Genomic DNA, 15,828 nt, shown 5'->3' with positions numbered 1-15,828 from the left:
GATAACCTTGTTCCTAAGCACTTGCTCCTTTCAATCCATAACGCTTACATGTTGCTCCATATAGGTCAAGTCTGGTTGCATGTCTACGTGCTCGTATTCCCCTATATGTCTGACATTCGGATTATACTTCTTTAATATTGATACGCGGAACACGTTATGAACTTGCTACAGGTTCGAGGGTAGGGCTAGCTCATATGCTAACTTCCCAATACATCTTAACACCTCCAAGGGTCCAATAAATCATGGACTTAGCTTTCCTTTCTTTCCGAACCTCATTAATCCTTTCCACGGGGATACCTTTAACAGCACTAGGTCCCCTATTTCATACTCATTGTCCTTTTGAGTCAAATCAACATACTTCTTCTGTCCATCCTGGGGTTGCTACCATCCGTCCTCTGATTAGATCCACTATGTCTTTGCGCTCTCTAACTTCTTTCCGATACAAGGGAGATCGGCATTGTCTTCCTTTAAGGATCTCATAAGGCGACATCTCAATACTGATATATCATCTATCATTGTAAGAAAACTCGATATGTGCTAAGTGATCATTCCAAATTCTTTCCAGTCTATCGCACATACTCTCATCATAGCTTCTAGCATTATAGCTTTTGCTTCTCAATACCCCGCTCTTTTCCAGTTCTTAATCGTTACTATCTTCCGTACCTAATATTATACTGGTTACACTTTTGCTCGTTAGCATTCTATAACCTTTTAATAACTGCGTCAACCTTAGTATCACGAACGCGTTAGAGTCGGAATACCACCGTACTGATACTACTTCATTTCTAGCTGCTTCTATCTTCGAAAGCTTGATCCATCATATAGAAGTAAAAAAAAATTATTGAGAGATCACTATGATCGTGAACACTTGTTACATCGCATAGTTAGTACATGAGGTGGCCATCCTTTAGTACTTGACAAGCAATTAAACAATAAGTGGTATCCTACTAGGCTTTTATCACACAGATAGATAGTCATTCGGCAATACCTCCCCTTCTGGAAGGGTTGTTCTTCTCAGCTTATACAAAATGAAAAAGAGAGAAAAGAACGAATTTAAGAGCATTATATATAAAAAATACTGCCATAAAATATCTGGCTTGGAATCTACCTCTGAACTATAGAGGTTTATCAAAGGAGAATGAAACATAAGTATCTATATCAATATCCATTATTATCGCATCGCAATTCACATGCCTGAATATTTTTGATATTCCGTTCATCATTCTATGAATCCATGCTCTTGCTCGAGCTTAAAAACAACCACCGTTGAAACTTCCTCGACAACGAAAATCGAATCTGGGATTTCATTCTAGACATCATCGTTACTAGAATTCTACGCTTTCCCCACAACCTTCCTCGTGTAGTAATACGAATCTCTATTGATAAGAAGGAATAAATATTCAATAGGTAGATAATCGACTTAATTAGTCTATCAATGATAACTTATACATCACCATGACCCGATTAGTGGTACTCAATCTCAATATCCATTACAATATAACTCTCACGGTGGTAATCGACTCATTATTCAAAGAATCGTTGATGTATTACCATAGTCCACCATGGACCTATGGTAGTCATTCGTTTTCTATGAAATCTTAATAGCTAACCATACGGAGTCCATACATGTCGTATAGAATTCTTCTGAGGTAACATAATCACCATTCATGATTCATGAAGAACATTCCAGATCCTGACGTACATATATGACATGAAGCAGATAAAATTGCAGAAGAGTTTCAATCAAGCAACGATAGCAGGTTAATACAATTCTTAACCATATGTCTTTATTAGGAAACATGAAGCTTAAAGGTTCATTTAGTCCTCTCGTAACATGGTCCTGGCTTATCTTAAGATAGGACCATCTAAGATAGATAGCCCGCTCACGGCGATTACATGAATTAAATCTTTACCAAACTACTATTACAGTTGAGTATCGCACAATCATCAGAAGGAATGTCAATCTTTCACACCATAATACAACCTTCATGGCTTTAACCATCATCACTGTATTCCTCTGGAAGGAGCGCCTATAATTGTTCTCTTACACTTAGAGTGTCAGCCACCTCATAGGCCTTTCCTGATAGTAATAGTTCCTTATAATCAATGCCTTTTGAACGATCTTCAACTAAATTTTCTACCTCATTTCCAATCAATGCTTGTACGAAAATGCTCTTCCTTAAGCTTTGGTGAGAAAAAAAAATATGACCATTTTTCCATAAGTTATTGCCTCGTTCTTTAGAGGTTAACATTATCACGGCTGACTCTCGATCATACTTAGGATGCCTCTTATCTTTGGTCTTTATTATTTTCTCCAATCTCGACCTTCATTGGATCGATCTATACTTTCTTATGGTCCAACACGTGCCCACCTAGCATTATTATAATTACGTCATATTTTCTTTATCAAAATTTCTATTCTTCAGAACTTTGAAAATTACCTTTCTCCTTGCAAAACCTCTAAAGTTATCCTTGAATCGTTCCTCCTGTATTCCCTAGATACAGGGCATATCAAAATACCATTTACTAATACCAGAATCATTGTCTATATAGTTCTGAAAACTTTCTCCACTAATCTTTAAAGGTTGTTGTTGCCTTAGTCCTTCATTCCGTACTGCCCAAACTCATTATGTCCCTATTAAGGGTGAAATGCCAAACTTTATGAATTCCCCCATGGTTCATCTCAAAGATATTGATGTTCTATCCTTAATTCCACCTTTAAAAAGGTACTTGCATCCTTCCATGTATAAATCAAGTCATATATCCTTGATAAGGGTATCTTATTCAATTATTCCCGCCTCGATAGTCTATACCTAATTTCACAATAGCATCCTCATTCAAGCTGAGGTCAATCCATAAGGCCTCCAAAAGATAACAATGATTATCCGCTTTTCTTTCCTGATTTGGTAATGATAACATGGATGTTCTGGAAGATATTGGTCGTGTTCAACGTGAACTTCTTCTTACTAAATCCTCATTTACTTTTGTTATTTATCTCAACAGTCATCTCAATATTGGGATATCTTCTATACTTGGTGTCTCCCTTTTGGGCATCAAGTCACATGTGTTACATACACTTCACATTTTTTAGGGTTACTTCCCTCATCCAATTTCTTAATTTCTTGCTTTCATGTCTCCTCAGTCCATCAGTGTTCCCTTATTAATCCATCGATCTATCTCAGAGTTTTATCAAATACTCCCAACTTAAAGAGGATGAACATATATGTATCACTTATGTCTTCAAACTTCGACTTTACCTCATGGTCAATCACCATCTCCCTGATGATTACCCACTTCTCTTATCTTTATTGCTAGGGTTCCTTAGGATTTCCGCATTCCTAACTCCCTTATCGTTCCTCAACTTTATTTTCTTTATATCCCTTACCTTTTTCAGTCTTCTTATTTTCATTACTATTACAATTCTTTCATGGACCAACGTAGCGTAATTCTTGATTTCAAACATCCTGTCACTCTGGATTCATGTCCTTTGAACTAACCTTGAAGAATTTCACAGCCTAGATTAATAATTCATTATACTCTTCCGCCTTTGGTCTGGCTCTAACTTTTATATGCTATCTCTCTATCTTCCTTAGCCTTCCACTAGCGGGTGGCCTCTCTCTTAGGAAGGTAAGTGGCAAAAACAACCTTTTGCACTTCGTCAATCATTTAGAATCTCAAATGATTCCTCTATTTCCTTTAGCCAGGCTCTTGCCTCGCTGTGTCAACTTGTTCCTTTGAACTCTGAGAGCTTAGCGACTTAAAGGTCCTGAAAGAATTTCCCACCGTATTGTTTCCTCAAGGTGGTGGTTGGGGATAAAAGTATAAGTTTTGTTTAGACAGGTCCATAAATTGCCCAATAGGAGTACCATCCCGGTTCTCCCTATCTTGCTCGACTTCTGTTTTCTCAATATGAAATGTTTCATCCTTCTCCCATAATTGGGGTTATCTTATACGTTAAAATCCTTGTTTTCCACTTCATTATGTTATGGGTTCCTTCTTTCTTGATGGCGACCTCCCTGACTATCACATTCAGGGTTTGCCCTAAATCTTATTCCTCGAACTATGGATTTCATCTAAGATCCGGTCCTTAAGCTCTTAAACGTTTGGAACCCAAATTCTGTAGGAATACCTCGTTATTCCCTTATCATCTTTTTCGATATTAATCTCTTCTCCGATCATTGGATCTCTGCCTTCATTCATCACTTTTTCTTGGCACAATATGATTTTTCCCATAATTCAAGCTGTATTACAACCTCAAACAGCCTTTCAGTACCGGCTCCGGTTACCTTCACTTCTATTTCCATTTTCTCGAAATCTTTTATCTACTCTCCCGAAGACATTATCATCTTGAGTCTCTCCTTTTGACCAAGGGCGTCAACCACCACATTGGCTTTACCTGTCTGATAAAAAATCTCATAATCATAATCCTTGATTAGCTCTAACCACCTCCTCTGGTGCATGTTCAGCTCTTTCTGCGTAAAAATATACTTGAGCTCTTGGGGTTTGCGTAAACCTCGCACTTTTCTCCACTCAAGTAGTGCCTCCAATCTTTAGGGTAAAACTATTTCCGTGAGCTCAAGATCATGGGGGATATCGAATTTTATATTCCCTTAATTGTCTTGATGTGTACATGATTACCTTAGCGTGTTGCATAAGCACGCACCCTAATCCCTTGTGCGAAGCATCACTATAAATCACAAAATCTCCTTTTTCACTCCGGCAACGCCAACGCAGGGGCCGTCACCAATATTTTCTTCAGTTCTTGGAAGCTGTTCTCGCATTCCTTTATCCATTCGAACTTCTCAGTCTTATGAGTAAGCCGCGTTAAATGGGCCGTGATCTTTGCAAACTTGAACGAACTTATGGTAGTAACCGGCAATTCCTATCTCTTGTAGTCGCCCTGACTACGGTCATCAATTCCTCATCGATCAAATTTTTACTCTTGTCAGGATCCTCCTCGGGATCCTCCTCAGCAATAATCTCTTCTGGGACAACCTCCTCAACGGCTACATCCTCAACATGAGCATTATCCGGTCCCTCCTTAGGACGCTTTATTGGATCCACAATCTGATCCCCAATAAGTAATAAAACATCATCGCTCTGTTGCTCTTCAACCTCAGGGTTCGGAGTCCCACCATCATATACGATAACGAACTACGCTTCTATCACGATATTTATTAGGGTTCCCATAAGGGTTTTAACTGTCAGTACTACGTTAGGTAGTCCAACTATGAACTTGGCAAGAGTTCTTATTCTCTTAGTGAACTTATTATTTAACGATGCATCATCTCTGAGGTTTATAATGCTTAGCTCTGATACCAATTCTGTAACACCCCCAAATTCGGGGTCAGGGATCCGGGTTGTCACGAGTTCCATTTCCCTTAATAACACTCAATCTTAATAAACAACCAACTACTGTGTACTATGACCCCATAATATACACACACGCCACAAGTTATAGTCTCATAGATGAATACCAAAAATAACACAAGTCATTTTATTCCACAATTATAAACCATTACACCTTAAATGGGTTTCTGAATAAATTTACATTTTCTTTGCCATTATTACAGTTCATAAATATACATAAGTCTGGTACATCAACAGTTGAAAACCTAGCCTATTGGTAGTTCCTACCTCAACTCCAGCGGCATCAACGCCTACTGGAAACTGCGGAACATTTCCTATCCGCTCGTGAATTGGGAGCTTGGTCATGTTCATCTTGTCTAGCTGTTGTTGTGTGATGAAAGAATAAAGCAAGGGTGAGCAACAAGCCCACCGAAATAATATGTATAATAATTAACAATATATGAGCATTCTCATAGTACTCATGAAAGTCTTGGTCAAGAAGAAATGAACCAAGTTTGATATCTTACTGCGACGAAGTCACAAAATATTCAGTATATATATACATATATAGTTCTCAAAATCTTTGAAATCTTCTGACATGCATAATGTACACAGAGTTCCAGTTTATAACTGTATAAAATATCGTTGCAAGGTGATCTTATATATCTAACCCTGTCTCAACGTTTTTCTGAAAATCTTTGTCGTGCACAAGATAATCATTAACTAGATATAAGTTGAAAAGATGAAGTTACAAGATACTCCAATATACTTATATCTTTTCCGAATACTACTTGAACTACCACAATTCAAGGTATAAATAGTTCATCCCATAGATGAAGCTACACGACAAACTTGTAGAGAATCGATCTTTGAAATATCATCAAAATGAAATGAAGTTACGAGATACTTCATTTGATGAAAACATCATTTTAAAAACTTGACCCTGCCAACACTCAACTATCGAAGTGCTTTGGGTAGTGTTGCAGAAATATCCAATTGGATGATGAACTCATTACGGGAGTTTGCCGTGCCAGGAAGACCACTCACGATGATCAGTCGCAGTAGTACAACCCACCATTTTCTACATGTAGAGGAGAACAGTCGGATTTACTTGTCAACCGAACACTGGACTCCTAAGGAATGGACCGTCTTAGCGGAACTTCCGGGCCATTTGGGCCAATATAATAAGGATGGACCAGCGCCACTCGACCACTTACGCCGCTCCTAGTTCAGATGAAATCCATGACTCTGAAACGTAAAGCTCGTCCCCTCTTTCCCCAAGTAGAAACTTGTTGATACGGCTCTACCAAGAAGTCGTATCTAGTTGGAAAGGAAAACTCACCGATATTTCCCATTAGATGCCTGTTAATGGATTAACTTATTCCAAGAATTTTACTTCCTGAGTGTTGGGTAAGTAATCAAAAACTCTTTTATCAAAACAGCAACCTTGTTGCGAATTATAAAATACATCACGGAGCCGGATCCCTCAGATTTTTGAGCGAGTATTTAAATCCCCTTCGAATGGAAGATCTTAAATTTGAAAAAGAGTTTTGGGATCCGCTCTAAGCTTCCAAAAATAGTTTTGATAAAGTTTGAAAATAATCTCTGGAAATATTTAAAGTAAGAATGATTTGATAGTATCAATTATTTTCCGAATACTTGGCAAATATCGAAACATTATTCTTTAATAAAATAAAGAATATTATTTAATAAAATAAGCGGAGTCATAAGTCCTCGAATGAATATTCAAAATAATATTCATTAAATAAAATAAGCGGAGTCATAAGTCCTTGAATGAATATTCAAAATAATATTCATTTATAATATAAAACTATCGAATAAACCTTATTCGATTAATAGTTTTGAAAACTATTTATATATATAAATAATATACTCGGGAACATTGCCTCCCGGTTTAGAAAAATGTTCAACTCTGGGTCCCCTATACTAAGGGTATACGCAAATAATGCCTATCTGTAGCATAGGTATTATGCAGTTTATAAACAATTGAATTGATAACTAGATATCAAGATTATGAAACATGCATGCATATATATCATATCAACATGCTCCAATATATCGCAAAATTTGCTATAACAATCATGCACTTATCACAAGATAATGCATATACATATATACATCACAACAACAGTTATACGGGTAGAACACTTGCCTGAGCGTTCCGGGATAGACTTAAGCTTAGAGTGGGTCCGATAACCTATGAACAACAACATAATCTGGAATTAGACCACGGTCGCTTAAGAAACTAGTCAAAACTCACTCATACCTTAACGGTCTCTTACGGTCGCTTATACGCTTAACGATTTGCGTTAATCGCTCGCGTACCCTCGGCTCCACCAATTTTAATAAATTAACAGTTACGAATTTTAAGGCGACTCTTTCGCGAGTACTTTACCAACTACCTAATCCACCTTACATAATTGTTTCGTTTTTCAATTAATCATTTACGGGTCTCAATTATGGTCTCAAATTTACTCGAGGTTTTGGGGTTCGCATGCGAAACACCATTACTTAAAATGGTCGTTTCTCCTAAACCGTAAATCGGATCTAAGCGATCAACATATCAAAACGAAGCTTGAATCACAAAATTTCTAAGCATGGTAGTGGTCAGTAAATGGAAGTGAGTGTTCGGGAGCAAAAGTCATGCACAAAATAGTCTAAGGAAAATTGGGCATTACTACGGCTATAATTTAGAGATTCCCAAATTTTACCAAATCAATTCAATACCAAACCACCATCAATCAACACCATTCCACCATCATTCAACCAAAATACAAGATCATTCAACCATCAACATTTTATCATAACCTAATCCACCAATTTCTAGGTTAAACATTCAAGATTCATAACTTTAATCATTAAGCAACAACTTGACTAACTAATGGCAATAACCAAGCATAAACTCATCCAAATCATATCACTAATCATACCAATTCATAGCATACTCCCACAACTATCATAATATTCTTAAAAACATATTAAACCCACTGATTTATAAGGGTCCAAGGGCTTTATACCTTCCTCGGAGAGTGGGGATTCACTTACAAGCTTCAAGGGGTGCTTATATGGCCTGAGGAAGCTTGGATCTTCAATGGAACCTAAGAAAACCAAAACACAACTAACTTGGTTACTATTCACCCTCCACTAAAATGATTTGTTTAAGATAGAAAACCTTTGATTCAAGCACTCAAACTACTTGCTCTTCTTAGTTATGAAATATAGGATCCAAAGAAACAAACCTTATAATTTTCCATGGAGTATAGCTTGAGTTTTGAATTTCCAAATCCCCATTTCCATGAAAACTCGAAGTGAAGAAGATAAAATGGGTGGGGGAGAAGCTTATTTATTTTATTGATCTTTGTGCATAAAAATGCTTGGTTGATATCAATCCTTGGCTAAATATCTTGCAAATTGCTTGCATCATCTTGCCTACCTCATCAACTTGCCACTTCTCCAATCCTCATGGTGTGATGATGTCACCTTCTCTTTTAACCACATGTTTTAGCTTCTCTTGGAAGCTTCCATAACAGTACTCCTATATAGCGTGGTCTGATAATTTCTCTTAATCAGCAGAGTCAGCAAAAGTTACTATTCATCAGTGTTTAAAAAATTTCCAAAAATTAGGGTCATTACAAAATTCACCCACACACTCACTGGATGTTGACATGATCAATACATCACTTCCAAATTCTCCATCTTTAACTCTCTTGGAGAAGCCAAAAATCCAAGCAAGTGAGCATCATCTTTTAGATGATTTGTTGGCTCACTTTCCATTTCTTTCTGAGTATATTGAGACATCTGTGCCTAAATTTTCACCAATCTGCACAGAGTCTACAATAGTCTCCACTCCAAACTCATTCATTTCTTCTATCCCAATGGATATTCATCATTCGTCGAGTAGTGATTATATCCCGATGGATAAGCCTAACAGCAGTCATCCGTTGGATAGCCATACTACTGTCCCGATGGATATTCATCATCTTTTGGGTGTCTCTGCACAACTTCAAATTTCTTCAATTCTTACAAGTGCAGAAGACTTAGTGGTAGTGCAATCACTCTTAGGACTGAGGGAAGGGAGTGACTTGAGTGAGAGTCTGGGTTGCTCCCAGGAAAAAGGAAAGAAAATGAGTGATCAAATGCAGACATTTCTTCAGGTCTGGCAAAAATGAGTGAGAGGAGTCCCACCTTAGATGGTGAATGTGAGGGTGTGAGGGTGGGAATCCAAGGGGAGCCCTTGATGCAAGAACAGAGAGATTATGAGAGAAATGCAGGTATAGGAGAAATAAGGGTGGACATCATTGTTAGTGAGTCAATGAATGTCAATGAAGTAGACAGAGAGGAACTATCTCAGCATAGTCAAGCTGTTATAGATTTCACCTCTTTGTATGTTGAGGCATTTACTAATCCTATTCCAGCATATCAACTTTTGGCTGGACAGGGTAATGAAAATGCAGAAAGGATTCTAAATTTGGTACACACTACTCAATCCATGCAAAGAGCAAAGGATGCCATCACAGCTATGCCTTCTACAGCTGGTGATGACATAGATTATGAGGTTGGTAGGTCAGAATAATTCTTTGGTAATGAGGATGATGATAGTGAAGGGGAGTCACTGTACATAGGGGGATAAGTAGGCCCTAGTTCCAGATCTGGTATGCCAACTTGGGCATTTTCAAAGAAATGTGATGAACATTATTTCAAGACCAACCTCATTTAACTCATCAGTCAGACATAATCTGCTCTTCAATCAACAACAAATGCCAACACGAAGAAGCTCCTACAAGCACACCTTGCTTCTCTTCAGTTATAACAAATTCAAGGCTTTCAATACAGTCAGAATGTCACTTCTATCAAAAATGAGGTTGATCAAATGAAGAAGGATATTTCTGAAAGATTAGATGATAAACTTCCACAAGCAACAATGATTGATATTAAGAGACAGCTAAGGAAGAACTTTGATCTTGCCACAAAGGTGGAGTCCTTGGACAAAAGGATGACTACTATGGAAGCTTCTCTCACAACTATACATCTACATCAAGCACAACAAACTCAACTGCTACAATAACTGGTGACTGCATAATCTTCTTCCTCCACTGTACTTGATGATAACAAAAAGGGGGAGAAATCATTATATCAAGTCAATAAAGAAGAGCCATCTAGTGAGGGGGAGAAAGTGGTAAATGTACAAGTCAACCAAGTAATTGTTCCAGAAATTACTCTGCTAAAGCCACCATTATTGGACATCATTGATCTGATCTACATAGCAGCTGCTAAGCTTGAGTCAAAGTCAATCCCTAAGATACTTGATGTTACAGCTGTGGAGAAGGAACTAGTTGATAAATGGAGAAAGAGAGATGCAAAAATTCAACAAAAATTTGGGCCAATTCAGAAGCCAGACAAAATATTCATTCATCACTCTCAAGTCAAGAATATTTCTGTGAATAAAATGAGTATGAATTATCTGGAAAAAGGCCAAACATCTTGTATCAAATCTCCGAAGGCAAATCTGATCATGAAGACCAAAAGGAACTACTCAAAGTTCTCAGACAAAAATCCTATGGATATTATGTATGAGACACCTAGGCCACATGAGAAGAAGTTGTTGGCTAGGTCAATTGCATTTTACAAAGATCCAGCAGATTCAGCACTCAAAAGAAGATTAACCAAGATTTATAGAAATGGTAAGGAAATTTGTGTGGTGGCTGGACACCCAAGAAAAGAAGCAAGCTGCTCTGGATGCTAAGAAAATTAAACAAAAGAAGAAGCAAGCTGCTATCTTGGCCAAACTTCAAGCTGTAAAAACCACAACTGAGATTTCTGCACAACCATCTGTAATTGCTAAACCTCAAGATCAAAAAGTGCAAGATGAACCACAACAAAAAAGAAGATTCAGATACAAGATCCACTCCAAAAGAAAATTGGACTTCAGTGATGAGGAAATGGAAGACTATATTCCCAAAAAGCCTACAACTTCAACTCAGACATCAAAACCCTCAGTGGTATTTGAAGAATTCAAGGTGGTAGATCCAACTAGGAACATTCACAGTGAGCCCATTATTCCTAAGGATGAGCCAGTAGACTGGGATAGTTTTCCAATTCCTGAGCTAAATTTTCATATCTTTAACAAGCCAAAGAAGACAAAGACTAGAGCAAGCAAGAAAGTGAAGCCTGTCACTCTCAGATCGAAGACCCTAACCAAAACTCAAACTATAGTCAACAAGGGAGATTTGTTATACATCTGTGACATCAAGGAGTTCTCTGACATAAACCTCTACTTAGATGAATTGGAAGAAGTAAGAGGAATTGATGCTCACAGACATCTTCCTGAAAGGCCGATGTTTAAATATATGGGAGGAAAAGAGATAATATGGCCACTTTACAGGATTCTTCTAGAAAGCCAATCAGTTCTAATAAAGATCTACTCATCTTTCAAAAAAAACTTTGGATATAATATGACTGCAAGGAGATTAGTTCTAAAGAAGATTGAGGAGCTGAGGAGTAATAGAGCCAAAGATGCACCACCAAAAACTCTGTCAATTCCCTTCACAGGAAAAAAGTGCATTTGAGGCCCTATTGGTTGATGGAATTCAGGGATGAAAAAAGAGGAATAAGATTCTTCATATTGGAGGACCAGTTGAGTATCTTTAGCAATGAGAATCTATTGGAAATGCAAGAAATGTTAGATCTCTCAGAAGCTGATGAACTTGAGTTCCACAGACAACTCCAAAATCAGATAAAAGAGAACAACATGAGGCTTGGGAAGAAATCTAGACAATAATGGAAATAGACTTATCTGCTCAGACTAGAGGAGCACCTTGATAATGACTGTGAGCAACTTCTTTGTATACTTTGCTTTATTCAATTTTCAGTAAATATTGCAACACTTATTAGTTTCATCTACTATTTTTATTCTGTATCTTTTGGATATTTTGTTATCATCAAGTTTCTCTTAATTTATGCCTACAATTCCAGTAGACATAAATTGGGGGAGATTGTTAGGAATATGTTGTGAACTTGATGATAAATTAAACAAAACACCATAGTAAATTTAACTTAGTGAATTTTGTAGAACTTGACGGATGACCAATGTAGTCCCAACGGATAATTCAATATAGTCCCGACGGATGATGATTTGAAATCCACCGGGTGAGCAGCTTATGTAACAAATAAGTATTGTAGCACATTTCTGCAAACAACTTTGTGTAGAATCTGTAGGAGCATATGAGTCATGTTGACTACTATTAATATGTAGAATAGGTTGATTAATTGTAAATATGAGATGTCTTGTAATTCTGTATAAATGAAATGGAGTCAAATGGCAAATAGCTACCCGACGGATGACAACCATGTACCCGACGGATGATCAAATTCAAATATTTGTTGACAGTGACAACACAATCACATGCGTTGGGTGTTTGCAAAAGGAATATGGCAGCCTGTTAAGTAGGAATTTGAGAACAAAGAAGCATTACCATTTCCATGGTATTATGAAGATATTCAAAGATGTTGGAATAGAGTAGTGAAGTAGCATGGAGTTAGACTAGATATGTTTTGTTTTATTATCTTGTCTTATTTTCATGTAAACTTGGTGATATATAAACCAAGTGTAGCAAGTAGAACAATTATCGAACTAAGCACACACATTTTCAGAGAAAAATTTTCAAGCTGTATTCTGTAGCATTTCTCTGTAAGTTTAGTTGTTCATACTTGTAAGCAGTTGTGAGCTATTCAAGCTTCACAGGGTTCTCATTCGATATATATATATATATATATATATATATATATATATCTGGTGGATACTTTCAAATCCACCAGAAAGTTTTGAAAGCTTGTGTTTTTATTACTTTGTGTTTTGATTCATATAAAGTATTTATTCCGCATTCTGGAAATCAAACGCTTATATATTATCAAGTAAGAACTGTTTTAAAAATCTTGAAAAAGAAGCCAGGATTACATTCAACCCCCTTTCTGTAATTCGTGTTGTATTGTTAGGGATTAACAAAAATGGTACATATTGTGCCGTTTTGGTACTTTATTTTTTTAAAATTTTTTTTATAATGTGCAAAACGTTAGTTGAAGTAGCGTTTTGACTCAAAACGGTACATCATATAGCATTTTGTACCAAAATGATACTTTATCTACCGTTTTGTGCATAAAAAAATTCAAAATGCCAAAATGTTACACGGAGTATCGTTTTATGTCTTTTGCATAAATGTTACACGATATACCGTTTTGAAGTGACATTTAGGGCCATTTTTAACCCCAGGTGACATTTAGGGCCACCACCCAATTATCATGCACATTTTGATTAACATGAAAAGGCATGCTATGTGCAAACATGTTATTCCAGTAAGGCATTCTAAATGGCATTTGACGCATACTAAATGCAGCATAATATGGATTAGGTGAAAATGACATATTAGAAAATTGTGCATTCATATTTTGTGCAGGAAAAGCATTCATAGATATGGCAGGCATGTCGGGAAATGAAGGAGGTGCAGACATAGGAGTATGCATAGCAAGTTTGCAATTAACAGACAAATGATTAACATTACCACACTTAACACATATTTTTCTTGGAGCATATTTATCAGGTGTGTAGTTGTTATGTTTGTTAATTTATACCTTCCCATTTCTGTTGTTTTTCCTTTTTGATTCTACTTTAATCTCAATCTTATCTAATCTGTTATTCAATTGCTTGATAGACAGATGACCAACATTAACTCTATTTTCTTTTCGCACTTGACTTGATTCTCCTGGAACAATGTTTTTAGAAACTGATCCATATTTATCATTCAACTTAGCTAACTTAGCTTTGCTAACTGGCTTACTAACATTCGAAGGATGTGGCTCATTGTCTTTGGACGGATAATCTTTTTGATTATTCGACGGATAGTTTTCATCATCCGTCGAATCCACATATGTTGAAAGTCCTTCAACCAGATTGAAATCTGGCTTCTCTTTGCTCTTTTTCCAGGCTACATCACAAAAGGATTTTATACCTTGAACTTTAGTAATTTGAGCATGGACATCTCTAGATAATTTCCATGCCTCAATTACTTCATGTTCTCGTTCAAGCTACTTCCTTAAAATCTCTTCTTTCTTTAAAGATTCAGTTAATTCATCCTTATCAGTTTTACATTCAATTCTCAATTTTTCAAACTCAATAAATTGAGACTCTAGCACATTATTCCTCTCACTTAAAAACCAATTGTTTTCTTTAATTTTAGCCTTTTCCTTAGTGAGAGACTTAAGAGTTAGATGCAAATGATATAGCTCAGTAGACATATCATTGATGGCATTATTGCACTCAGATTTAGTTAAATGTGCTAGGTTAGTGGTGATTACTTGATTGCTTGATGAACTAACTTCTGCTTCATCTGACTTGGCCATTAGGGCTAGGTTGACATAGCTTGTTTCTTCATCTTCATCCAATCCATCTACAGCCTAGTCATTCTCCTGTGTGATGAAAGCCCTTTCCTTTTGTTTAAGCAGCTCAAAATATTTTTTCTTGTAATCAACAGGCTCAAACTTCTTTTTGCCATAATCAGGCTTTCTACATTCACTGGAAAAATGACCTGCCAAGCCACATTTGAAACACTTGAATTTAGATTTATCAACCATGTTTCTGTTTGGCTTAGCTGCTCCAAAATTCTTCTTAAATTTGAGCTTGGAAAATCTCCTGGATAAGAATGATAGATGCTCATCTATATCATCCATGTCATCTTGGCTCAACCGTTCTTCATTTTCAGCTACCAGCCCTTTGCCTTTGCTCTCAAAAACCTTTGAGTTTGATGTAGATTCCATAGCTTCAACCTTCATCTCTTTTTCCTTCTCTAGCCCAGCAACTAGTACACTGGATCCTCCTTTCTTCCTTCCTTTCTCCATCCTTTCATTTTGCTCTATTTCAAGCTCATAGGTCTTTAGAATTCCATACAGTCTTTCCAAGGTGAATTCCTTGTAATCTTGAGAATTTCTTAAAGAGACTGTCATGGGCTTCCATTCCCTTGGCAGAGATCTAAGGAATTTAAGGTTTGAGTCTTTTGTTTAATAGACCCTTCCATGCAACTTGAGAGCATTCAGTAGATTTTGAAATCTATTAAATATATCACTGAGTGATTCACTTTCTTCACAATGAAAATGCTTATATTGCTGAATCAAGAGTTGCATCTTGTTCTCTCTGAATTGCTCAGTACCATCACAAATAATTTGAATTGTGTCCCAAACCTCTTTAGCTGTTTTGCAGTTTATGATGTTGTCAAACATATCACCATCAACACTATTAAACAGTATATTCATGGCCGTTTTATCTTTCCCGACTTGTTCAATGTCTGCATCAGACCATTCATGTCTAGGCTTTGGAACTAATGGTTTATATCCTGTAGCAGATCTCATGGGAACATGAGGACCTTTCTCTATGTAGTCCATATAGGCTTCATCTTGAGAAAGAAGATGTAG

Source organism: Apium graveolens, chromosome 6 (genome assembly GCF_009905375.1).
Source record: "Apium graveolens cultivar Ventura chromosome 6, ASM990537v1, whole genome shotgun sequence".
NCBI lineage: Eukaryota > Viridiplantae > Streptophyta > Magnoliopsida > Apiales > Apiaceae > Apium > Apium graveolens.
Note: the sequence above shows the minus strand (reverse complement) of the source record.